This window comes from Ictidomys tridecemlineatus, chromosome 1, assembly GCF_052094955.1.
Source record: "Ictidomys tridecemlineatus isolate mIctTri1 chromosome 1, mIctTri1.hap1, whole genome shotgun sequence".
NCBI lineage: Eukaryota > Metazoa > Chordata > Mammalia > Rodentia > Sciuridae > Ictidomys > Ictidomys tridecemlineatus.
Window position 1 is genome coordinate 144,851,282 of NC_135477.1, and position 27,784 is coordinate 144,879,065.

Consider the following 27,784-nt stretch of genomic DNA (forward strand, 5'->3'; position numbering starts at 1 on the left):
GTGGTAGAGCACCTCTAGGTTCAATCCCCAGCACTTAAGAAAAAAAAAAAATGTAGCTACTGAGAAGACTGAAGCAAGAATATCATGAGTTTGAGGCCAGCCTTAGCAATTTATCTAGACTTTCTCAAAATAAAAAAGGCTGGGGATATAAGTGGAAGAACACTGCTAGATTCAATACCCTATGAAAGAAGGGGGAAAAGAGAGAAAAAATTAACAATTATAAAAAGAGAATATCAAGTAGCAACTTGGAAGAAGACCTGGCATGCCTAAGGTCTTTGGGAAACAGAGGATACTTGATTTCTTTTACCTTCCTTTGCCTACATGCATATTTAATTCCCTCTGGATGGATCATATCCTTAATTCACAGCTGAATTTGCCATCTTTTGACATAGAAAAATTAAAAAATAAAAAGAGAATATCAAAATAGCTAAACCAAGGCTGAAAAGAGGTAAAGGCGTGTGCTTCTTCATGTTTGTGTATCCATGTGTACATGCATAGATATAAATAAACACACATGCAGAAATTCTAGGGAGCTTTCATTTTGAGCACTCTGTGACTGTGGCCCATCCTGGAGCTTCACCAGAATATTCTTAGTGCTGCTTAATTGTACACTTAAAATATGATTAAAATGGTAAATTAATCCATGAAACACAACTGAAGGCATCTGCATCTGACCATCCTTCCTCTGGACTGGCTTCAAAGCTGACACTGCTAGGCTCTGTTTTCCTGCTTCTCTAGTTTATGCCACCAGCTTCCTCCACACCACACCCACATTAAAGCTCACACACCTATAGCCCATCATGGGGCATCTAATGGTAATTGTAAGTTGTGTTTATGTATTAGTTTGGAAAACCCAATGCCACATGGCCTAAACCATAGATACAGTTACCAAACTTAACAAGATTTTGACAATTAACACATTAAGTTTTAGTTGGGGTAAATAGTATTTGAAAATATCATTAAGTAATAACTCAGCATGAAAAGTACTTGATTAAAACTTCCAACAGGTTAACTTGTGAAAAATAAAAATAAAGACTGTGGGTCTCCCTCCTTTGCCAGTGTGTTGGCTCTCACAACTGTTTACTCCCACATCTGTCCTCTTCACAACTCCCTTCCCTTCTGGCATGAGCAAGAATGGTTCTGGGGAAATTTCTTCTTTATTAAGTATAGTACTCTCCTTGTTCTCTACAAACAAAACGGGTTGTGAGTCATTTTACTCTGAGGTGAATAAATAGGAATGCTTTTAAAATTAGCAAATAACAGGAACCTGCACTTAAGCAGTTTCATAATCTAATTAGGAATGTTCCTTCCAGCTATTTGTTCAAAACTACAGGTTTAAAACAAATAAATCTCTGTAAACTAGCTGTTCCTGGGGGATTTTTATTGGGTATAATGTACAGGACACGTGACCAGATTTACAGATTTCTGTATGTTTATTTATACTTATAAATAACACTATCACATTAAAATGTTCTAAAATTAGATTGTGGGAGGGTTGTACAACTCTGCAAATAACACTGAAATCACTGAGTTGTCCATTTACAGGGCAAATTTTATGGTATGTAAACTGTATCTCAGCGATGAAACTAAAAATATATATACAGAAGCAACAACAACAACAAACACTAGAGTGATTTAGAAACACAATTTGGCAATGGCTAGCAATGTTAAAGAGAGGCATATCCTACGAATCCTAGCATTCTACCTTAGAGAAACTCTCACAGAAACCCAAAGAAGCGCATGGAAGGAGAAAGCTTATGGTAATATTCTTTGTAATAGTGAAAAACTGGAAACAACCTAGGTGACCTTCAGTAGGAGAATGCAGAAATACATGATGGTAAGTTCATATAATGGAACACTATAGAATATTCTAAATAATCAGCAAAACTACATGTATGAACCTGGGTAAATCTTGAAAACATAACTAGTGTAGGGGAGTATATTATAAAATGATCTAGACAACCTGATACCATTTTTAAAGTTTTAAAATATGATACTATTTTAAATGAATATGTACATTGGTGATGATAAACATTATTTTCCATGATTTCCTGTATGTTTGAAATAGTTCATAATTATTTTTTTAAATTAGCACACACTTGCAGTTAAGTGCTATAGATGTGCCTTACACATGCAGTAATTTGAGGAATAAAAAAAGATAAATAAATTAGAGAAATATGCTGGTAATAATATGTCTCTTTTTAAAAAATCACCTACTATGTCAGATGCTTCACTTACATTATCTTCAAAATTACCCATATTCCTGTGTGGTTAGTCTTATTATACCCAATATATGTCCCAGGAACGAGCTGGAGAAGTTATGTCCCTTAAATCACAGGCAAGAGGATGATGGAGTCAAGGAAACAGCCAGTGGTCCGACCACAAAGCCTGATGGGTTTTATGCTCTATCATTCAGCATCCCAATGTCTGCTTTTCCTGAGGATCTTAAAAGTTGTCAGGAGCATGGAGAAAACCAGAGCAATTTCAAAGTGAGAACCAGATAGAGCATGGTGAGGTTGCCCTAACTTTAGTCTTCTTTGTCTAGTCCAGGTAAGTCATGACTGGGAGTCAAGAGCTAGTGTCCTAATTCCACTGTGCTGATGTCTAGCTAACTCTTCTAGTTTTCAGGTTCTCCTTCAGAAGACTCAGAATGTGGCAGGAGATTTCTAACATTTTCCAGCTATCTTATTACTTCTGGGTTTTAAGAACTAAGTCTCCATCAATTCTACAATGCCTTCCTTCTTTTGTTGTGCTTTCTTCTTGTCAGCTTTTGAACAAGCTTCCCTATCACCAACTGCATGGCTTTTGCAAATAGGAGTATCATAAACATAAATCTCTCCCTATGCATCCTCTCCACATCCAGGGGGAAAGAGGATGGCAGTGTCATTTGGCTCTGAACAAGAAGCCCACTAGGCTTGGCATGGTCATTTAAAGGATTCCTGTTTTGTTTTATTTATTTATTTTTCTTCTCTCACACTAGATGATACATATGTTAAACAAAACACTTCTTTGATTTAAAGGGATGCATAAAAATGAGGGGAACAGGATAAGGAGAACTAATGTTTATTTCAGAAAAACTAGTGTTGTATATAGTTCCTGTTGTATGTGCTCTTTTGTATTTTCAAAAGAAAAAAATTTGGTCAGCAAAGCAGGAAACATTGACTAAAGGAAACGGAAATTATATGCTGTGATCTTTGAGCTTCAGAATTGGATAAATGTAGCAAAATGTATTTTTCATGCTCACATCATACTCTATGTAAAACTATGACACAGGATGCCATGTGGTTCATGAGAGCACAGTGGAATAGCCAAGTTTTCTGGAGTCAATCTTAGTTCTGCCATTTATATGTTGGGTAAGTTTGAACAAATTACTTTTCCATGCCGCAGGTGTCTCATTTGCAAAATGGAAATCATAGTAATGACTACTCCTTAATTGTGGAGAGTTCAATTAATAAAGATAAAACATTTGAGGCAGGGGGAGTAAGGTATTCTTGGAAGTTGCTTTCTACCTGATCTTGCTAAGCAATTAGATGCAGATCTTGACAGTTGCCCTCTTTTCCTCTTTCAGGCCATATGGGTTACTTTCCTCTGAGAAGTTTGCCTATAGCCAAAGAGCAATCCATCTGCCACTTAAACAAGAGTAAATGTATTGCTTTCAAATTTAAAAAAGGAGAAAAGTAAAGATATGTGTGTAGACCAGCTTCACCTGGGTCTCATCTATCTGCCCCCTCCTACTTATAGCTAGGTGACTGATGCAATCAGACCTCTAGTCACTGGAGCAAGACAAGAGAGGATATTAGGGGCTGGTGTGCTAAGGGGAGATGACATAAGATCTGTAATTACTGCCGCAGCTGCTCTGTCAGAACAGAGCAGTTTGGATGTGAGGTGTCCCCCAAAAGCCCATGTGAGACAATGAAGCAATGGTCACAGATGAAATGATTAGATTATGAGAGCTTTGACCTTATCAGTGGATTGATGCATTTGATGGATTAATACTTTGCAGTGCTACGCTACTGGATGGTAACTGTGGGTGGGTAGGGTGTAGCTAGAGTAAGTAGGTCACTAGAGGCATGCCTTTGGGGTTTATATTTTGTTCCTGGAACCTCACATGTTCTCTCTGTCTCCTGGCTGCCAGAAGCTGAGCAGCTTCCCTCCACCACACCATTCTGCCATGATGTTTTGCCTCACCTTGGGCCCAGACCATTAACTGAACCCGTGAAACCATGAGCCAAAATACTTTTTCCTCCTCTGAGTTGTTCTTGTCAGATATTTCAGTCACAGAGACAAAAAGCTGACTAATACATGCTCCAATACTTTGTTCCACTGAGTTTTACATTTGCTAAAGAATGAGGAGGCTGGGAGTTGGCCTCATTGCTAACAAGCCAGGGAAGGGAGGGGTGGGCTGCTCAAGGCCTAATTTCAGCTGCCATGGAAATTCTGGCACTGGTTAGTGTTCTGCTACGTGATTGGCATGGAGAGTAGATAATCCAGACTACCTAACAATTGGGTATTTAGAGGAACAATAGGTCCTGGTTATTAACCTTTTGCTGAGTTATTTCTTTTATTCTTTGGACTGCCCCATTATGACTCAACCTATTTTTTTGTGGTTATAGGAACCTACTCAACTTAAAAAACATTTAATTTTGTTCCATTTAATTTTTAAAACAGACAATAAAATAAATGCTTCAAAATTCAAAGGATACAATGAAGTGATCTGATCTCCATTCTCAAAGCCAATTAATATTACCAGTTCCTTGTGAGTTCTTCCGAAGATACTTTTTGCATATATAATCAGCCCTTTGTATTCATGGATTCTGTATCTGTGGATTCCCAAATACAGGTTGAAAAAAATATTTTTTTAAATCGAGCCTGTATTGAATGTGTACAGACTATTCTTATTATTATTCTTTAACACAGTGTAACAACTATTTACATAGAATTCACATTAAATTAGGCATTATAAGTAATCTAGAGATGAATTAATATATGAGTAAATGCTTAGAAAAGGCCTTGCTGTATTAATAAGCACCTTCATATGAAATTTTTACAGATACTCCACAAAATTGCATCAATTTTTATTTCTACTAGCTTGAGTCCCTGTTTTTCCAAATCCTTCTGAATGCATATTGCCAAATGTTCTAATCTTTGCTAATCTGCTGTTAGGCAAAAAAATAATATCTCAAAAAATTATATACCATTAAGTTTTTGTTTTTTAAAAAAATGGTTTCATTCCATTTATTTATTTATATATTTATTTAGTCCCTATTTTATAGGCACACTTGGAGTCTACACAGAGACTGTGGTGTGGGTTTTCACAAGATGGTCAGTGAATTCCTGATAAGGAGACTTGGTGAACATAGTCTCTTTCTCTAGGTCGGGGGTCAAATAAGTTGTAAGTCTTGGAGATGGCATCAGAGGTGGCCTTGGTGAAATTGCCCAATGTGGCAGTGCAGCCCCTAGCAGAGTGTAGCAGTCATCAATACCAGCCATCAGCAGCAGCTTCTTGGGCATAGGGACTGAGACAATGCCAGTACCTCTGGAAGCAGGGATGAGCCGTACCAGCACAGAACCACAGCGTCTTGTCATCTTGCGAGGGACAGTGTGGGGCTTGCCAATCTTATTCCCCCATAATGACTCCGTACAGGAACAATGGAGAGAGCTTGGCCAGGATGATGGTCTCTCCAATAGCAGTGGCTACCTCCTTGGAGCCCTTTACTCCCAGTCCAACATGACCATTGTAGACCCCAATAGCTACAAATGCCTTGAATCTAGTCTGCTTCTGTACAGGTATGATCTTCCAAACTTCATCCTTGAGTGATGCTCCCAGGAGAAAGTCAATGATCTCAGACTCCTTAATGGGCAAAGTCCTCCAGAGACTTGATCTTCACATCCTTGACCAGCAGCCCAACTTGGTGACTGGGATCCACGCCTTGTCTTCTGCCTGGCCTCCATGAGCCCCGTGGCCATGCCCTGGCCCCTACAGTTGCCTGCAGGAAGCCTCCAATGGAAGCCTGACAAGGACCTCCTGCTGCACAAGTGTCATTGTTGTCACTAGTCATTTGGTGTTTTCCCAGAGAAGAAACCCATTAAAATTCTGACTGGAATTTTTTGTGTGTGTGGCACTAGGGATTGAACCTAGGGGAGCTCTATCATTGAACTACAAACCTACTAAGTGAGACAAGTTCTCACTTAGTTTCCCAGGCTGCCCTTGCCCATGCAATCCTCCTGCCTCAGCCTCACAAGTCTCTGGGATTGTGTCACCTTAACTGGTTATTAATTGGAATTTTTTTTTTAAAGTGAGTTTCAGCAACTTATCCTATGTTTTAGAGCCTTTGGAATTCCTTTTCTGTGAAGCATCTAATTCTGTGTGATGAGAATGATGAGCAGGTGAAGATGCCGGCACGTCTGCCCTGTGTTTACTTCCACTGAAATATCAATTCCACAAAGAGCAGCATCTGCTTCCGGGAGGGTGTTTATATGCTCTCAGGGTGAGTGCCATAATTGTCTGTTACTAAACCTGTGTTGGGGAGTTATTTACTACCTTAGAGGCAAGGACAGTGGAGAATCGGAATCAACTTTAAGAAATGGACATTTTTCTTAATCTGAGCTTTATTTGAATTGTTTCTATAACGTATTTTCCCTCTTCTTCCAAAGGGTATTTCCACTGTAGTTTTTAAATGTTATTCCTGAATTTTCTAAGCACCATGATTGGTAGTACACATGGATATTTCTTGAGACTTGGACAATAAACGACTTTTAGCTAAAATTTGTTGACACCTTACTATAAATTTTAATCAATGAAAATACATTAAGGTTTAAAATGAAAGAAAAATATTTATATAACACTAGCCCTTTATTTAGAGGATGGGGAAATAAAATATTTTTTATTTGAAAATACTTGGTTTTTATTCAATACTTGGTTAAGCTTGTCATTAGACTATCGATATTTGTAACCAAATATTTTTCTGGAAACTGTTAATTTTTATGGCTTTCTAATGTTTCTAATATATAAGGCTATTCCTACTCTCACCTATATTTTTATTCAAAAATTGTTTTTATCAGGCACATACTATGCACCATACGCTTCACAAGAGATCTAAACTACAAAGATAAATACTACAGGGTCCCTGCCCTTAAGGAGTGTTTGGATAAGTGAAAAACACAAGCCAAATAAGTTTGGCCGTCCAAACGCCAAATATTGTGAGAAACAGAGGAAGAACAGGTGGCTCCTAACACCACAGGGGTTAAGGTTTTGTTATGCCAGATTTGTGGGACCCCAGTAGACCTCCAGGAGCCAAATCACACAAGAGTCTTTATTGCAAGCTCCAGCCTGGACTCACAACCATTCCCGAAGCAGCGGTCCCAGGGAGTGAGTCCCAGTCCTTTGTTCAGTGAGATTTTATAGGTTTTGGGGCGGTACTCTATGCATCACAACATCACACAGCAAATCATTGGATTGCAAATTAGCTAGAATAATGTCAGGTTTCAGAGAAGCCTATGTAATGAATGCAGGTTCATTCATTACTTAAAACCTCGGGAAAATCAAACAATTCTTAACATTGATTAGCACATTCACTGGTGGGAACAAGTTGGGCAGGGTGATTCGTTAGTACAATAGGGAGATTCGTTTGAACAGATTGGTTTAGGCCCCGAGGGGTGTATGTGCTAAACTAAATGGTTTCCCAACCTGTTATCAACCACCATAAACTACCTGGGGGTCATCTGGCATTCCAGGTATTTTCCCTGTCTCATGATGATTGGAGGTTGCTAGGGGGGTTGCTGTGGGTCCTCACCTGGCCTAACTGAGTCAGGGACACCTGGCGCCTCAGACCTCTCCAGTTATTTACAGACAAACAACTCAGCAGGGTGGGTATGTGCTTAGGAGTGCTCTGTGGGTTTTTCCAAAGACAAGGGTCACACCCGCTTTCTTAGGACAGGTCTTGAGGTAGAAGCTGCTGTTATTTATTTATTTTTAAAAATGGAGTCATCAGTTTCTGCTGCTGATGATGATGGCAATAGTCTCACTACAGCAGGCACTGTGCTCAGCACTTTGTATGTACATTAGCTGCTTAATATTTACAAAACCCAATGAGATCAATGGTATAGTTTTCTTTTTACAAATCAGGGTCACCGATAAAAACAGGCCAAGTTGAGATATAAACCTAAGTCCATTTGGCTTGGACTCTGAGCCCTTCTAAAGAGTTTGGGCTTTGTAATTCCACAGGACTAGATTTTAACTCCAGCACCACACATTCTAGGTAAATTACTTAACCTCTATAAGCTTCAGTTTTTCTCTGTAAATGAGGAATGATGCCCTCTGCTTCCTCACCGAATAGTTACCCTCCTTCCCTCCTCCTTCCTTGACAATACAGCCCACCTCCAATAATTGCCCGAAAGTTCCACTCCTCAAGCCCTCAGTTGCCTTGCAGCAACACATGGCCTAGTCCTGGTCAATGAAACACAAGGGGGAAGTCAGAAAGAGGAACATTTCCTCCATAATAAAAAGAGTTGCTAGGAACCTGCATTCATTACCTAGGCTTGACTGAAACCTGACATTATTCTAGCTAATTTGCAATCCAAAAGGAGGTTGTGATGGTTACAATGAGGATAGCTGCAGAAAGAACAGGCCTTGTTGACATTCCTAAGCCAAGGTCATCATGGAAATAGGAGACAGTAAATTTTCTTCATTATTTAAACCACTTTTAATTGGGCATTCAGTTACTCATAGATACACCAAGTTTACTGGGTTTTAAATGAGCTAATTGGGCATAAAGCCCCTAATCCAACACTTGTCTCAGGAAAGCAAGGGGCTGAAACTCCAAATCTCGGTTCTTGTGTTCTGATGATAGAAAACTTAAAGTCAGACACCAGAAGTCATGCAAGAGAATTTTATTAGAAGTGAAAGTGAAGTGAAAATGAAGTGAAAGAAAAGTGAGGCTTAAGCAAAAAGCACTCTCAAGGGAGAGAGTGGGCCAAGACAGGAGAACTGGGGACCACCTTCTGTACTCTTTGCCAATCAGGTGTTCAACTTCTCCTTCACATTGGGCGGTGGAATTTTTGACCTTGGTTGGTGTAAGCAAAAATAACCAACATGGTTTCAGCACCATTATGAAAACACAAATAACCCTGACGGAAGCAGACTTCAAATGGATCAGCAAGTTTCCTTTATTCCGCAGCAGAGTCAATCAGTCAGGCACTGGAGGGCCTCATTTTGTAGGAATGGTCCACAGTTACAGAGGAGTCTAGGTTTTGTAGTTTATAATGAGGGTGGTTTAATTATTGGAGACTGAAGGAGGATGTGTTGGTTTGGGCATTCTGGAAAGAACTTGTAAAATGCCCAGAACCCATTGTCACTGGGAAAAGCTCAGAACTCAATGTTTATCTTCTTCCCCTGGGGCCCACTGTTAGCCAGAGCTTCACTGTTTGCTTTTCTCCTTCTAGCCCATTATCAGTGGGAAAGGTCCAGGGCCCAGCATTTCAGTATCCACCTCCTCCCTCAGGACCCATTGTGGTTGGGATGGAATGAATGTTTGCTTTTGGTAGAGATGCTGGGGATAAACCCAGGAAGGAATGACAGTTTGCTTTTGTCGATCTGGGCCCACTGTTACTGGGAAAGGATTTACTGGGAGAGATTTAATGTTTGGCTAATTTCCCTCCCTCCTCCAGAGCCACACCATATTTCTGTTTTTCCCAGGAGCTGTCTTGTAGGAATATTATTTTCCATAACCCTTCAGTTGGTCCTCTCCCGAACTGTCATGGTGGCCACCCTGTTTAGGGGGGCTTCATCTTCCAATCCCATATTAATGTGGGCACAGAGGTTACCTTAATGCACCTGCGTACTAAAGGAATCTTCCTTCCAAGACAATTGGAGACACTTGTAGCCATAATTCATAGCTTTGCATCTACAACAATGGATCCTGTCAACAGTTAGTCCCATTAGTTCTTGATATATGTCCCAATTAGCTCTTTTTGCTTCTGTTTATTTTCTACAAATTAACTACCACCCCTTGCTTTCTCATCCACTTTGGAAGTAGTTTAAAGAAGGACCCTAAAGTAATTTAAAGAATACTTGTGACCTTGCCTGCAATTCACTGCTCATTGTTAGCTACTACCTAACACCCTGGCAAGCAGTGCTCAGTAAGAGAGGTTTTTATAATCTTGAATACGTTATCTAAGCATGACTTTTATTTTGTAGTTTTTGATCATTAGCAAGATGTGGAGGGTTTCTTTCTTTTTAATAATCATTTCCAAATCTACCATATCTAAGCATATAAATATAGTCGTGCACCACATAATGAAATTCTGGTCAACAATGAATAGCACATGTCATGGTGATCCCATTAGATTGTGATGGAGCTGAAAAATTGCTATTGTTGAGTGACACTGTAGCTTTCACAACATTATAGCACAACACATTTCTCAGGTGTTTGCAGTGATGCTGGTGTAAATAAATCTACAGTGCTTCCAGTCACATAAAAGCATAGCACATGCAATTATATATAGTACCTGATTGTTGATAATAAGTTACTATGTTACAAGTTTTCTAATACTGTACTGTATTTTATATCATTATTTTAGAGTGTGTTCCTTCTACTGATAAAGGAACTTGTTAATTGTAAAACAGTCTGCTGTGCTATGCAAATAGCAGCCTCATACATCTCATGTTTACTATGTCTCTTGATTGCATTAATAAGCAATCTACTGCCTAGGTTTGTGCAAGCACACTCTATGGTGTCCACACAATGACATAGTCACCTAATGACATATTTCTTGCCATATCCCCTTCATTATGTGATGCATGACTATAATATATAAACCAAATAGTTGATGCTGGTTGGCTTCTCAAGAAATTAAACATGCAGCAAGGTAACAGATGAGTTAGCACAGAGCATTAAACTATTAGATGAGCTTCTGGGTCAATAATTAATTTGTTTTTCAGATCCATTCAAGTTATTATTCAAGGTCTATAACTTGTATTAAAGGATTGCAAGCATGCACATTAAATGATTTTCATTTGTTTTAAAAGTTAAAGTAACATACAAAGGACTGCCAATAACATACTTATAGTGGATCGAGGTGGGCTTTTCATTCATAGCAGGAAACATGAGACCAAGAGGCTTCTCTGTGAAAGTGTGTTAGAAGAACTTGTATAGGATTCAGGCTTTTGTTGGGTAATTTAGGGAAGGGGCTAAGTTGGTGAAAGGTTGTTCTATATTGGATGTTGTATGAAAGTAAGGGCAATTTCTATGATTGAATCTCTCAAAAAATCTTATCTACAGTGAGGAGAGATTAGAAAAAGAATGAAGTTGTAATTGTCTAATAAATATCAGACAATCATTTTAGCCAAGAGACCCCTCTCTTGCTTGATATTTTGCATGTGACATGCTGACTTTATTTTTCTGTACAAAGACAAAGTTATGAAGGGCCTTTTTTTTTCAAGGTCTTCAAGTAACCTCGTGTGAGGTTGATAATCTCTGAGATGATTTATATCTAATGGGAGAGTAGCATAGCTAGCATATGGTGAGTTTCTGAATGCCAGGGTCTGTTGTCTTTGTTTTCTTCTCAATGCAAAGTGGAGCAATGTAAGATGCACACCTGCTTTTCTATATGTAATGCTGCACTTCAAAATTTACACTGAGAATCAATAAGGTAATGATATATTATTATAAAGGTAGCAAACCCTGTTGTTTCTATTAATAGTCTACATTGGGGATGTTCTGCAATTCTTGATTTAAGTAGACTGGTTTAATGAAGTCAGAGACTCCTCCAACAATAGCAGAAAAATATTTCCTGAAAAGGGTGGAGCCTCAGACTAACCATTCCTCCATCCTGGTACAAAAAATCAAAGGGAATTTCTGTTGTATGATTTAGTCATTCCACAATCATCTTTTGGCAATAAGATTTGAGCAATCATCCTTAGTTTAAAAGGAAACCCATTGTTTACTTTTTAAAAACTCTTTGTCCTAAGTTTCTCTTAGTTTCTTTTCTTACAAAGTCAAGATTTTTAAAGATCATGATAATAAGTTGGGGATTAATATTCAAGGATATTAAAAATCATAGATGAACTTCAGTTATGTTTGGGTTTTAGAAATATTTGGAGGGGTGGGTACCAGGGATTGAACTCAGGGGCCCATGACCACTAAGCCACATCCCAGCCCTATTTTTATATTTCTTTTAGAGACAAGGTCTCACTGAGTTGCTAAGCACTTCACCTTTGCTGAGGCTGGCTTTGAACTCCCGATCCTCCTGCCTCAGCCTCCTGAGCTCCTGGGATTACAGGTGTGTGCCAGGGCACTCGGATTCAGTTCTAGAAATATTTCAATGCCATGAAAGTTAGAGTTAGAATCTAGAATATAAGTTGAAAAATAAGCCATATAGAAAAAAGTCAAAGAGACATTTAATAAAAGTATTTTAGTAAATGACATTTCTAAAAAAAAAATATTTAAGATAATATATTTTGTGTAAACGCAAAATGACAGGTGCAGACCTCAACAGATTCAGGGAAGTGGATTCAGTGGATTTGAGCCCTGTAGGGACATATTTATTTTCTGGATGCAAAATGGCCATTGGTTACAGAGGGGATTTTGTTTTTTTAGGGTGCAATTAGGGTGGTTTCATCATTGGAACTTTTGGGTATGCTGTTTGGATAATCAGGGGCTTATTATGTAGGTGAAAACTTTTAAGTCAGGAGGGCAGCTATAAAAGGTTGAAAGTTATTGTTACTTGGAGAGTTAGGAGTCCAGATTGTGAGTGTGGGTATTTCTTTTCTGGAATTTACTGTCTCCCAGAGTTTCAATATTTGCCTCCTTCCTCCAGGGCCCATTGTTCAGTATGTACTGTGTGTCCTTTTAGGACTAAGAGGTTTAATAACTAAACAAAATAGGTACAAAAACTCTTTGTATCTCTCGAATAGCACCCCTAATATATGTAATTCTAAGTAAGAATTTTATTATTTCATTTTTGTTGCAAAAATCATTCTCTTTTACAAAAAAGCGATTTAAACACATGTAATTGTTTTGTCTTTCCTGAGGGAACTCTTGAGCATGTCAGTTTAGGGCTCTCTCACTTTTTTTTTTTTTTATTGGTTGTTCACAACATTACAAAGCTCTTGACATATCATATTTCATACATTAGATTCAAGTGGGTTATGAACTCCCATTTTTACCCCAAATGCACATTGCAGAATCACGTCGGTTACACATCCACATTTTTACATAATGCCATATTAGTAACTGTTGTATTCTGCTTCTTTTGTGCCTATCTATCCTAATAAGTTATTAGGATATTAGGTTTTCCCCTTCTCTTCTGGATCATATTCCACTTGCCCTTGTTTAACCAGTAAGAATTTAAAATCTATCTTAATTCATAATCTTGAATTAATATGCATACATGCAGCTCAGTAGTAATCTGCTTTGTCATAAGCCCAGGATGAAAATCAAGAAGAGTAGCATTTTGAAGCTGTTGACCTGACGTGTCCTGTTGGGAAAGCTCGTATGTGGCATAGAGGAAGTTGGGCCTCTGCTATCGATGTGGCTCTGTGGATCTCAAGATACTCATCAGTGGGAGATAAACGTAAAAACATTATTGCTAGCTGGGCATGGTGGCACACACCTGTAATCCCAGCTACTCAGTGAAAGGAATGTGAGGAACTGGGAAACGGGCGAGCAAGAACTAAAACAGGGAGACCAGGCAGAGATGGCAAATAAAGGCACATCTCTCCATAAATGGAGGGAGGCAAAATAGGCTTGAGGTTCCCGACTTTGATGCAGCAGCCTCAGGGATTAGTGCCAGGTCCTCCTGTGGCAGTTAAGGGTGGGGTTGGTATGAAGGAGTGGTGAGCCCTTCTCAGAAAGGCCCTTGGGCAGGAAAGAAAAAATTTTTTCTGAAAATGGCAGCTGTCACTTAAGATGGCCATCCAGATGCTAAGCAAGGACCTTACACTCAGGAGGCTGAGGCAGGAGGAGAGCAAGTTTGAAGCCTGCATTAGCAAATGAGAGAGGCCCTAAGGAACTCAACAAAACCCTGTCTCTAAATAAAATATAAAAAGGGCAGAGGATGTGGCCCAGTGGTTTAGCACTCCTAGGTTTAATCCCTGGGAAGAGAAAGAAGGAAAAGGAGAAGGAGGAGGAGGAGTTTTAAACTCTAGATCTCAGGTGAGGCTTAAGAATTTGCATTTCCAAAGAAAGGTTGGGTATTTTATGAAAATCAAAGGTACATCAGTAGAATAAAGGAGAGGGACCAGGGGGAGAGAAGAGGGGAAGGCAAGGAAAAGTACTAAGGAGTGATATTGACCAAATAATATTGATATATTGTGTGCATGTACTAATAAGTAAAATCAAACCCCACCATTATATACAATTATAATGTACCAAGGGAAAAATCTATTTGGGGGCATAAAATAGATCATGATTTCTGGTTAAAAAAAAAAATCTCATTTTTAAGTTGCCAGTTGCTGCTCATACAGCTGATACAGAACCCCATTACTCTACGGGAAAAGGAATTACTTTTATCTCTGCCTGTTGGACCCTCATTCAGGTGGGTTACATGGGTCTTTTTTTAGGGCCAATCTTTGAACATGCTGACATTGGTTTTTCAAGACCTAGTTTCAAGTCCCCTCCTGTTGCTATGCTAAATCTATTTTCTGCATTTCTTGTTTGGAACCCTAATCTTGAAGTCCCAAGATTCTTTATTATTATTATTATTATTATTATTACATATTGATTGAACAAATTAATGGGTTTTATTATTTATTAAATTTCAATACATGCATATAGTCTACCCTCCTGGATCCCAGTATTCTGAGAAGTAAAGGGTAAGGGACTTGAGCACAGGGCCTGCAAAACTAGTTTTCAAAACTGGTTTGCTGGTTCCTGAGTTTTGCAAGGCCTCTGCTCATGTTCCTGGTTCTTTGTTTCTGGATTCTTGACATGTATCTTGGCTTTACCCACAGCTTTTTCCCTGCACCCATATAATTTGCTAGGTCTTCGTCTTCCTGTACCAACCATTCTTGATCTGCCCTGATCTGTTATCCCCTAGATTCCTCATGAAACTTACTGGTACTGCTGGTTACCTTGATGAAGCACTATTCCCCAATGCTGAAGTATAACACCAGAGAAGCACGCTGAGGCAAGTGTAGGGCGGAAAGTAAGAGGTTTTATTTAAAGGATAGCAGAACAGACATCGGCCTGCAGGAAGGGGGAGACCTGAAAGGCAGAATGTGAGGGATGAGGAAGTACCATCCCTTTTATATCTAAAGTTTTCTTTGTCCCTCTACATTCCTCTCCTTTATCTTGTTTATTTCCCTTTATCCTGCAGGTGATGGGTAATGCAGATGGGAAGGTCAAAAGGTGGGAAACAGGTGTGCCTACGGGTGGGGGGCAGATGATGGGGCAGGAAGGAAGCCCAGAGAGAACTAATTGGCAATTTCCTATTTGCTGGGAGTTGCTTCATTAACAGTTCTTTAGGATGGGCAGTATAGTCCTGGCTTTGGGGACATTAACACTTCAATCTCCCAGGTGCAGTTTCTGATTCCCCCCCACACACACACTCGGATGGACTCCATTTTCACTAACAGACTGGACTCCATTTTCTCTGTTAGACCCACTATCAGACCCAATTTACCTAGTTACCCTAACTACCTATCTTTAAGTCTGGTTGCATTACCACCTATAGAACTCTAATTTAGTTTGGTTCTATTGTCATGATTAATATAATAAATTTGAGTTTCCCTTGGGGGTTCCAGGGTCATAGAAATGTTTATTTGATTGAGTTTTAAAGCAGGGGTATATGAATTTTTAGTAATAACTAATAGAATAATGAGCAATTGAATGTTTGAATAATATTTGGCTTCACTTGTGCAATGACACATTACACTGAACATAGTCAATAAATATTTATAATTGATATTGGTTTTCTCTTGCTGTGTAATAAATTATTACAAACGTAGTGGCTTAACATGATACCCATTTATTATCTCACAATTCTTTCTGTCAGAGTACAGCACAGCAGAGCTAGAGTCTCTGCCTTAAGTCTCATAGGGCTGAAATCAAAGTGTCAGCTGGCTGCAATCTCTCTGCAGGCTCAACTAAGGAAGAATCCGCTTCCAATCTCCTCCAGGTTGTTAGAAGAATTCAGGTCCTTGTGACAGTAAATTTATAACCTCCTCAGTTTATACCCAAAGGACTTAAAATCAGCATACTGTAGTGACACACTCACATTAATGTTTATAGCAGCTCAATTCACGATAGTTAAACTGTTCAACCAAACTAGGGGCCCTTCAACAGATGAATGGATAAAAAAAAATTGTGGTACATATACAGCCTTAAAGAATGAAATTATGGCATTTGCTGGTAATGTTAGGTCGGTTTGAGGTGATTATGCATCCTGTGCGCATGAAAGAACTACCAATCAGGAGCCCACAGAACTGCCTGTCAATCAGCGGGGTCTCCTGGCCAATCCCGGATCTCAGCCAGCTCCCCTGACCAACCCCAGTAGGACAAGGGACTCTAAAAACCCCCCTTTCCTGTCCCAAGCCCTCCCTTCCTATCCTAAACCCAATAAAAATTCCAATCTGGTCCAGCCCATCTGGCTTCTCAGACCCACCCTGTTGTTCTAAGGGTCCCGCCCAGAAGTGAAATCTCAATAAAGCCTCGTTGAGCAGCATTTTAAATCTGCCTCCTTTTGGTCGTTGCTGCCTGACCTTACAGGTAAATGGATGAAACTGAAGAATATGCTAAGTGAAATAAGCGAATCCCAAAGAACCAAAGGCCAAATGTTTTCTCTGATATGATGATGTTAATTCACAATAAGAGTGTGGGGTGGGGGTGGGGGTGGGGAGAATAGAGGTACTTTGGATTAGACTGAGGAGAATGAAGGGAGGGGAGGGGTATGGGGGTAAGAATGATAGAATTAATTGGACATTATTACCCTGTGTGCATATATGATGATGATACTGGTGGTTACCAATGACGAGTTCTGCTTCCTTATATGTTGAAGTATAATATTAGAGAATCACGCTGAGGCAAGCATATAAACAGAGTTTATTTAAGTAGGGGTAACATAGACTTCTCCCAGAGGGAGAAGAGGGGCATAGCTAGTATTCTGGTATCCCAAGAAGTGAGGGCCTTCTGCCTTTTTATATGTCCTAGGCTTTCTTTGTTCTCCTGCTTTCTTCCCTTTATCTCTCTCCTTCCTGTGAATGCTACTAGTGACTAGGCCTAGGAGATGCTCCTTGGGATGGCCAAAAGGTAGGAAATAGCGGGGCTGGAGAGACTGGGAAGAGTTATCTGAGTAGGAAGGGGGCCCAGGGTGAATTATTAGCAGTTCCCCATCTGCTCAGGAGTTGCTTCATTAACAATTCTTTAGGATGGGCAGTAGAGGCCAGGCTTTGGGGACCTTAACATTTCAATCTCAGTTTCCAACCTTTGGACCCAAACCGGTTTGGTCTGTTTTCTTCAAGGCCTTATTTATCTATCTATGCTGACTACCTGTTTTTAATTCTAGCTCAATTTCATGACCTGTGTAACTCTACATCTGTACAACCAGAAGGATAAGAAGTTATACTCCAATTATGTATGATGTGTCAAAATGCATTCTACTGACATATATATCTATTAGACCAAAAAGAAAAGAAGAAGGTAGAAGTTATCAGTCCACAGCAGTTTGGACATCCAGCTGGTTCAACTTCATTAGGTTTCAGAGAGATAGGGAATACAATAATTATCCCTGATTCTCTGCTTCACCCTTTAGACTATAATCTTTTCCCTCACAGGTTCCTGGTTCTGCCTATGGGTGAGCGCCATTGGGGATTCATTCTTAGAATTCCACCTACTGCAGTTATGGTTTGATTTTTTGTATAGCCCACATTTAAGAAATCTTGAGGAGCACATGGTAGAGTGACAAGCAAAATATAACTCAAATATTTATAAAACTAATGAAATGGACCCCAATTTGTAAGCACAATATTAAATGCAACATTGTTTAGGTCCCTTGATCATTTCCCCTGCACTGATCCTAGAAGTAAGAAGCACGCATTGTAAAGGGTGATCTGATAATGAGCAAAGGATTAAAAAAAAATAAAAAAGGACCACCTGAGGCTTGAGACCTGGAATGTAATTATGCATCAATTCTCATTCAGAGGGAATCTTCAAGGTCTCTGAGTAGAGAGAGTAAAGAGGTTAATATTGTTGGAACAGCAAACCACAGATAACATTGGCAACAGAGTAAAAAATAGACTAGCAGATAGAAGGGAGAAAATAAAGATGGAAGGAATTCTAGAGATAATGTGAACATTTTGTTCTTCACATATGAAAACAATAGTCCTAACCTACTTGTCAGCACAGTGTTTTCTGAGGCATCTTTCAAGTGGCAATCATGGATTTGTGCTAGTATAGCCATAATTTCTTGTCTCTCCTATGAACAAGGGCAAAGATTATAGTGGGTGATTGCTACAATTACTACAGTGCATAGGGTTATATGAAAATTCAGTCGGTGGTGGTAGCATCACACAAATTTAGCCAATACAGATAGAACAAGAACTCTGGATTCTGTCTCTATAAGATAAGTTAATGGATACCACTTTTGAGTGCCTTCTGTGTTTAAGACAACATGCTGTGTTTTATAAATGTTATCTTGTTTTGTTCTCCTGGCAATCCTTTGTGCAGTAAAGCCAGATTTAAACGACTGGTAGTTAATGTAGCTAGATAAATGGGGGTCTGATGGGGAAAATGAAGTCTGATTTAGTCTGGGAAATCAGAACCTGCTGCTGGGAGATTGAAATGTTAATGTCCCCAAAGCCCGGTCTATGCTGCCCATCCTAAAGAATAGTTAAAAAGCAACTTGTGAGCAGACAAGGAACTATTACTTAATTCTTCCTGGGCCCTACTTCCCGCTGGGATCACACCTCCCTGGCCCCTCCAATCTACCTGTTTTCCACCTTTTGGCCTTCCCATCTGCATCCCCCAATAATACATATGCAGGATGAGGGGAAGATGAACAAGATAAAGGAGAGGAATGTAAAAGGACAAAGAAAACTTTAGGTGTAGGTGTATAAAAGGGATGGGACTTCCTCACCCACAGATTCTGCCTTTTAGGTCCCCTTCTTCTACCCGTGAGGATTCTGTTCTACTATCCTTTAAATAAAGCTTCTCTCTACTCAGTTTGCCTCGGTGTGATTCAGCATTCTGGGGAAGTGGGACTTATCAAGGTAACCGGTAACCAGGGGTATCAGCAGTAGGTGTTGTGCTTGAATTCGGGACCCCCCAAAAGACCACCAGAGACCAAGATCGATGTAAACAGCAAAGAGGTGTTTATTGTGAGCTAGCTTGGTCCTCCGCGTGCACACACAGCAACTGGTGACACTGAGAGGCCCCGAGCCCAGGGTTTGCAGCAGATTTATACATTCTTTGGAGAAGGCAGGGACCCCCACATACATCATAGCATCTCTTAGTAAATCATCACACACCGTGGGAAAATCAAATAACAACTCTAAAACATGATTAGCTCATTCACTGGCTATGGATCTCCACCTAGCCTGACTGAGTCAGGGACACCTGGTGCAGCAGATCTCTCCTGTTATTTGTAGATAAACAACTTAGCAGGGTGGGAATGTGCCTAGGAGTGCTCTGTGGGTCTTTCCAAGGACAAAGGTAATGTCCCTTCTTTGGACAGGCTTTGCTCTGAGGTAGAGGCTGGTTTTTCATAGGAACTCTGGGTCCCACTTTAAAGTGGAAGAATTGGGTTCCCAAGAAAGAAAATATCAGTTTTTCTAAGCAGTGAATAGGAGGTGGTGGCATTTATAGCACTCTGTATACTTTCTCATGGCTTACCCATTTGATCTAGATTGCCTGTTGGCACCTTTTGCCCACATCAGAATGGGAGGTCAACAGAAGAGAGACTCTAACTTCTTCTGAACCTAGTATGGTCAGTATACCTGTATCAAACTGAATTGTCTGCCTCTAATGCATAAGTTATTAACATCTGTCCTGATGTGCTAATTATGTAATGTTGCTATTCATAAAATTATAAAAATGTGTCGGGGACATGATTAGGCCCAGAGATAAGGACAGCTCAGGGTTTTACTGTAGGAAGGCCTCTTGAAATGACCTATGTCTGTTCTTCAGAAGAATTCATGAAATTTTTTGTTCATGCAAATTCTCAGTAATGAGAAACTGGACTCCATGAATAGCACATAGAATCAGTTGTAAAAATGTCTTTCTTCCTGGGGCTAGGGTTGTAGTTCAGTGGAAAAATTCAGTCCTTAGTGCCACAAAATAAATAAAGGTATTGTGTCAATCTACAACTAACATATACATAGATAGATAGATAGATAGATAGATAGATAGATAGATAGATATTTAAAAAAAAAAAGTCTTTCTTTAAATTTCTCTCCCCTCCACCTAAGAATGCATAGAATTGAAAGGAAAGCAAGGAACCAGGGGACCAGCGAGCTTATTTGTCAGAGGTGACAAATAAAGGCGCATCTCTCCATAGACTTTCTCAGAAACACCCTTGGGCAGGAAAGCGAAACTTTTTCTTAACATACCAGCTGTTGCTTAAGATGGCCATCCAGATGCTAAGCAAGGACATTACAAGAATAACAATAGAAATTTGACAAATAGTTATTGCATGTTTCCTATGTTTCTGCAACCATTGCTTAGCACTAGAAAAGGATCCATGTCACTCACAGAACTGCAGATAGTAAACAAGGCATGACACACTGAGGAGCACAGGAACTGTGAGAATAAACTAGGGGGTCCAACTAAGTATCCATGGGTAGAGCAAATAGGAGGGACATTTTCACAGAATCCTGAAGGCAATATGGTTAACTAGGCATTAGCCAAGAAAGGATTATGGGTGAAACAAGAGGCAGAATGCAACACCAAGATGGCAGATGAGGAGACAGGGAGGAAAGAATGATAAGAATCAAAGATGTAGAGCAGATAGAGGCCAGATCCTCCAGGGCCTTGAAATCCATATTGACATTTGTAACTTTTTCCTAGGAACAGTGAGAAGCCATTCAACTTAGAGGGGTAGCATGACACACGGACCTTTTTCTCTGTGTAACTTGAGTGGAAAACTGGTTAAAGGAGGCAAGAACCCTGGAGAAGAATCAGTTAGGAAGGAAACTAGTGCCTCAGTCTTGAACAGTCTTTGAACTATCCCACTCCCCACCACACACACACACACACACACACACACACACACACACACACTACTGTAATTCAAAGCTTAGTCCCTGTTCTCAATGCCAATCAATGCCTACTTAGTAATGAGGACATGGTTTTGAGAAAAAGAAAAAAAAAAAAAGATTTGTTGCTTTGCTAGCAAAGAAGAAACACAGAGGACTCCTGTCCCAAACGCTGTGACTCTCCTGATCAGTAGGGACAGGAGGATTTTAAAGGAACAACAAGGGTTACATTCCAGATGTGCTCTGGTAGGGGATCCCAAGGCCCCCTAATGGTGTATTAGGATTCACTTGTTAATTTGGGAGATATTCTTGGCTGGAGTGGTTGTATTCAAGGGCTATTAACTGGGGGAAGAAAAGATAACACTGTGGCCCTAATCTTCTTAGGGAGGATGACAGGGGAGAAGAGAGAAAGAAAAAACATTTTTTTTTCCTAAATAATAAGCCTTAGAGTAAAGAGGGCTACATTCAGAAGGTGAGGGACCACTGTTGCACCACCACTATTACATTCCCAACCAAGTTATTTTTCTGTCATATAAAATACACTTTGCATCCATCAAAAGTCTGGAAATACCATGAGAACAGAGTACCTTGGACTTTTTGGTCTGGCCCTGGCCTACCTCTTACCTCTCTCATTGGCCATATTCCATACATGTTTACTTTCTTTTATTTCTATAAGTGCACTCAGTTATTTGCTCCATGCACGACAGGTCCTTAGTAAATGGTGTTTACTTCCACCAGCACCACTCGGCCTCCCTCCCTCCCTCATTTTCCTGGTAACTGCTCCTCTAACTTTCTCATGAAATGTCATTTCCTCAGAGCAGCATACCCTGATCCCAACTGAAAGGCTTCTTGTTGTACACCCTAGAGAGAGTCCTGTGTTTTTCCTTCCCAATGCTTATCTCCTTTCATATAGTGCTGTTTTGTGAACTGTTTTCCAGGAATATTTTGATAGCAATGAGTGAAACCCAACTCAAGTTCACATAAGAAAAAAAAAAAAAAAACGTGGGGGAACAATGCATTGACTCACCTAACAGAGAATGGAACAAGGTTGACACCTCGCTTAACTCCCTGGAGCATCATTGAACAATTCCAAAGATAAGCAACACAGTGGAACCAGCTGAGAAATGGTTAATTCCTGACATGGCAGGATCCAAAGGTTCAAACCAGTTCAAACCAGGGCATCATCCCTTCTCTTCTTCATTTATGTTGACTTTTGTTTCTAGCAGGCTTGCTGCCTGTGGTGGAACCCAGCTGCTTCAGGGTCATATTCACCCTGCTTTAAATTCAGTGGGAAAAGTTTCTTTTTATCACCAAGTACCCAGAAAATCTCCAAATTGTTTTCAAAAATAAAAATGGGACCAGGTATGGTGGCACACATCTGTAATCCCAATTACTTGGGAAGTTGATGCAGGAGGATTATAAATTTGAGACTAGCCTCAGCAACTGAAAGACATTGGTCTCAAAATAAAAAATACAAAGGACTAGGGATGCGCTGGGAATATAGCTCAGTTGGGAGAGTGCTTGCCTTGCATTCACAAAGCCCTAGATTCAATCCCCAGCACTACACACACACACACACACACACACACACACGCACACACACACACACACAAAGACTAGGGATATAGCTCAGTGGTAGATAGAGTACCCCTAGGTTCAATCCCCAGTTACCATAATAAATAAATGGGAAATATTTCTCTGTTAGGTAAAAGAAATCCATAGATAAATAATCTTTAGCTTGTATGTTGTTCCTCAGTGCCAGGGTCCCAAGCTTCTTTATTTCATGAATTTTACTTTATGTTCTGATATGGCAGCTTCAGTTTCAACCATCAGTCTATATTTCAGTCAGATGTGGAAAGAGGAAAAAGATAATTTCTCCCTTTAAGGGCCTTTCTCTGAAACTGAACAAAAGACTTGGCTTATATACCAATGGCTAAAACTTAATTACATGGCCATACCTAACTGCAGACTAAGGTGTGCACACCTAAAATTATTAGTGGTGTTGCTAAGGAAGAAAATAAATGAATATTGGATGACAACTAACATCTCTGTCATGCAGGCTTATTTCATAGCTGGTAGATAACTAGCGGACTCATGAGGAAGAGTATCTCCCAAAAGAAAATGGAATCCTATTACCTAGAGAAGAGGGAATCCTACTGAGACTTCTGGTTTAACTTCTATGTATCAGATTTCAAAAAATGGAAAACAAAACTCAAATTTTCTTAAAACTTGGGACTGGGTTGTGGCTCAGTGGTAGAGTGCTCACCTAGCACATGTGAGACACTGGGTTTGATCCTCAGCACCACATAAAAATTCATTCAACAGTGAAAGTTCATTCCCCTCCATATAAGCAGAGACTAAATCTCTAAGGTCTAATACTGTATTGGGTATACAAGAAAATGACCAATAAAGATCCACTGAATGGGTATGAAAGCACAGAAAGATCAAATACCTCTAGCACCTAGTTCCTGCCCCTCACTAATGCTACCTTTAGACCTTTTTTAAAATTTTTATTTATTTATTTGTTCACTTATTTATTTATTTTGTGGTGCTGGGGATCAAACCCAGGGCCTTGTACATGCAAGGCAAGCACTCTACCAACTGAGCTGTATCCGCAGCCTACCTTGTAAGGTCTTCTGGGAAAAGTCAAGTGGGCATAAAAATGTTTCAAATTGATCCTAATCACAGACTAAGACCAATATCTGGGTCTCATGCTGGCATGGACATCCTCATGGATGCCTGCCCTGAGTAGGACTCAGAGTATTTGTTTGTTTGTTTGTTTTTATTTTTTGGGTAAAGTATTAACTTAAGCCAGAAACAGAAAAATGAAAGTGGTAAGTGCAAACCATAATCATAACCATAATGAGTCATTTATAGATTTTTCAGTGAAACATGATCACATATCAAATCTAAAGAGCAAATAAATCTACAATGGCAGTGAATCTAAGGGAGGAATGGGAGAAGAAGATAGATGGGAAACAAATTAAGGGAACAAATCAGGAATGGGAGAAGAAGAAGATGGGAAACAAATTAAGGGAACAACTCAGGATCATGAGCAAGATCAAGGTGGAGAGACTTTCTCATTGGTGTATTCCCAGTGATGAGGATGTGGACTTGCTAGCTACGAGCTTTGGGGCAAGTCCCAAAGAGTCAAGACCCCTCCAAGGAACTCAGTCCCAGGATCCAGGGACCTTGGGGGCAGGAAAAATTATTTGCTCTCCAAAAACTTGGAGAGCAAATACCCATCACCAAGGAAATACACTGTACTGAGGAGACTATGCAGCACATAATTCTGGAGTCAGTTTGTCTGGATACAAATTGCACCCACCACTTACTAGCTCAAGTCACTCAACCTCTCTATCCTTCTGTTCCACATCCATGTAAAAGTACTTATAATGTTAAAATCTTTTTAATTTCTTTTTTTCCTTTTTTTTTTAAAGACAGAGTGAGAGGGGAGGGAGAGAGAGAGAGAGAGAGAGAGAGAGAGAGAGAGAGAGAGAGAGAGAATTTTTTTTAATATTTATTTTTTAGTTCTCGGCGGACACAACATCTTTGTTGGTATGTGGTGCTGAGGATCGAACCCGGGCCGCACGCATGCCAGGCGAGCGCGCTATCGCTTGAGCCACATCCCCAGCCCTAATGTTAAAATCTTTTTGCAAGCCAGGTATGGTGGCACACTCTTATAATCTTAGCAACTCAAGAGGCTGAAGCAGAAGGATCATAAGTTTGAAGCTAGCCTCAGAAATTTAGCAAGGTCCTAAGCAACTTAGTGAGACCTTGTCTCAAAATTAAAAATAAACAGGTTGCACAGTCCTTGTGTACAGAATCACCAAAAAAGCTGACTAATCCCCCCCCACCACCATGAAATGGGACAGCAGAAACCTTACAATATATTTGATGACCATTTTCCTCTACAAACAAAATTTTAAAATACATATTGAGGATATAGGGATGTAGCTCAGTGTTGGAGTGCTTACATACATGAGGCCCTGGGTTCAATCTTCAGCACTGCAAAATAAAACAAAGCAATAAATATTTCTCAGAATATTTGCAAATGAAAAATAAGATACAGGACCTAGAAAATAATCAGTTCTCAAAAATGAATCATCATCATCCCTGTAAGCATCTTGTTGGTGGTGGAAACAGGGTTGGCTCTGGAGACTGGATCAATCTAAAGAAGTAAAAAGTACTTTTCACCATTTTGCTTTCCCAGGACATAGTTAAAGGTGAACAGATTGTAAAGACAGCAATAAAGATCATCTGGGGAGATTGTAGCTCTCCACCTAATATTCTCATTAGAAAGTAAGAATTACAAAATCTTTCATCAAAACAAACCCTGTGACTTCTTCTCAAACTCCATCAAGCCTTGTAACTATTCCAAGAACAATAACAATGCCACCAAAGTAAAAAACAACTTAGGAACAAAAGACATTTTAAGCAATGTCACACTTCCATTGATTTCTCTATCCCTGTAGAGAAGTTTTCTGAAAATTGGGTCTTTCTCCCTTCCCTAACCACAGAACCAGGGCACTGCTCAAAAGATTTTACTTTCCCAATATCATTCTTCCTCTTTTTCTCCTGCTTTCTCTTTTATTTATTTATTTATTTAACTTCTTTTTTCAGGGTTTTAGCAACTTTGGTTTTCCCCAGGAACACTGGGTGGGTATTTCACATTGTTGTCATTTATGGACCCAGGCTAGTAATTTTAGCAAAACAAACACACCCTGGATATTATTATTTTGATGTCAACATGTAGCAGGAAGGGCTCTTCTATCAGGAAAAATACAGGATTCTAATGCCAGAATGTACTGAATAGATACACTAGATTAGTTTGGGTATATGTTTTGTTCTTTTTAAAAATATTTTTAGCTGTAGATGGACACAATACTTTTATTTTACTTATTGTTATGTGGTGCTTAGGATCAAATCCAGTGCCTCACACATGTGAGGCAAGTGCTTTTACCACTGAGCCCTTGTATGTTTTGTTCTTGTTGTTTGCACTTTGTTTTTATTTTTGAGAGCAAGGTGAACACAGGCAAATTACTGTATGCACTTATCAGAAGGCAGACCTTGAGAACTATAAATGAATGGTCCTTTGGGGCCCCTTGGCTGTAGATACTTAACCAGACAGACTTCAGCATCATGTCCAGCCTGCTCTTAGTAAAGCCATTAATTGATTTTTATTTGGCACCCTCAAGGTTAGCAGAAACTAGGCCTGGCCCTGCCCCATTTGCTCAGGTTTGAGTTCTGCCTGATGAAAATTTTATTGCTATAGCATCAGGTTCAAATGATTCAACATGACTTCCTAAGATGCTCCATGATCTGCCTCCTTCAAAATTCTCTTATTGCTCATTGCACCTTTGTAATTTTCCAGCCCGGTGGAACTTCTTTCAGTTCTTCAGCAGCCAGTCCCTCCTTTTCTTCTGAGCATTTCTCTCTGTCTGGAACCTTCTCCATATGGCCTCTTTGTCTATGAAAACATTGCCTCTGAAAAGCCTTCTTCCCCATCCCATGACCAGTCCAGGTGTTGCATGTCTAGAGCTGCAGAAGGGCATGTACAACACTGTCTTGCTCATGCACACTGTCTCCAGGCTCATCACTGGGCAGCACAGGCAGTCAGCAATAAATGTCTCCTGAAAGAATAAGTGATAGGCTGAATGAATCGAAGAATGGATGGATGCATGGATGGATGAAAGATGACTGTCCTCCACCAATGACCAATCAGAAGGTTACTTTCAAGAGGGACTTGCAAGGTGAAGGGTGTTTCTGGTGTCCTTGGACTTCAGACTGAGGAATTGATTGTCTAAAGGATTTAGGAAGGGCTGGGGAAGTGGCTCAAGCGGTAGCGCGCTCGCCTGGCATGCGTGCGGCCCGGGTTCGATCCTCAGCACGACATACCAACAAAGATGTTGTGTCCGCCGAGAACTAAAAAATAAATATTAAAAATTCTCTCTCTCTCTCTCTCTTCTCTCTCACTCTCTCTTAAAAAAAAAAGGATTTAGGAAAATAATTATTATTTAAAATAAATAAGCTGGTGAATAGCACACATCTTTAATCCCAGCTACTTGAGGAGACTGAGGAACACCCTGTCTCAAAATAAAAAATAAAAAGGGTTGGGGATGCAGCTCAGTGGTATAGCAACCTGGGTTCAATTCTCAGTATTGTAAAAATAAGATAAAAGAAATCAACATAATAAAATATTAATTTAGTTAAAATGAAATAAATAATGACTAACTCATTAGCTTCCCTGAGCCCAAATGGGATGGATGCATAGCAGAACACAGTTTCAAGGACACATCTGCCAGCCTGTTCCTGTGGATTTGATCTATACTTCTTAAGGGGAGAATTTTGATCTACCACTAATGTAAGTCTTCAGATGTTCCCTAGGGTGCTCCCCTAGAGTACTGAACTCACAGAACTGGCTCTAAGGGGCTCTTCCCCTTCTGGTTAGAAAGCATAACCTAAGATTTTTGGTTATACATATGGTGGGCTACTCTGGACCTATGTGGCAGGAAGAGAGGCAAAGACTTGGTGTAAGGCGTACTTTCTAACCTAGTGGCAAAGAATAGTGCCACTGGAAGAGCCAGAAAGGAGTCA

General features: G+C 39.8%; 1 non-coding gene and 1 pseudogene across 1 annotated transcript; one reads left to right on the forward strand and one right to left on the reverse strand.

Annotated features, from left to right (window-relative positions):
• Positions 1 to 219: 219 nt before the first annotated feature.
• On the forward strand, positions 220 to 329 carry LOC120885994 (small nucleolar RNA SNORA67). The gene has a single exon (XR_005728778.1). It is a non-coding gene; the product is annotated as a small nucleolar RNA SNORA67 (small nucleolar RNA).
• A 4,957-nt stretch (positions 330 to 5,286) lies between these two features.
• On the reverse strand, positions 5,287 to 26,644 carry LOC101955156 (small ribosomal subunit protein uS5 pseudogene; annotated as a pseudogene).
• Positions 26,645 to 27,784: the final 1,140 nt, after the last annotated feature.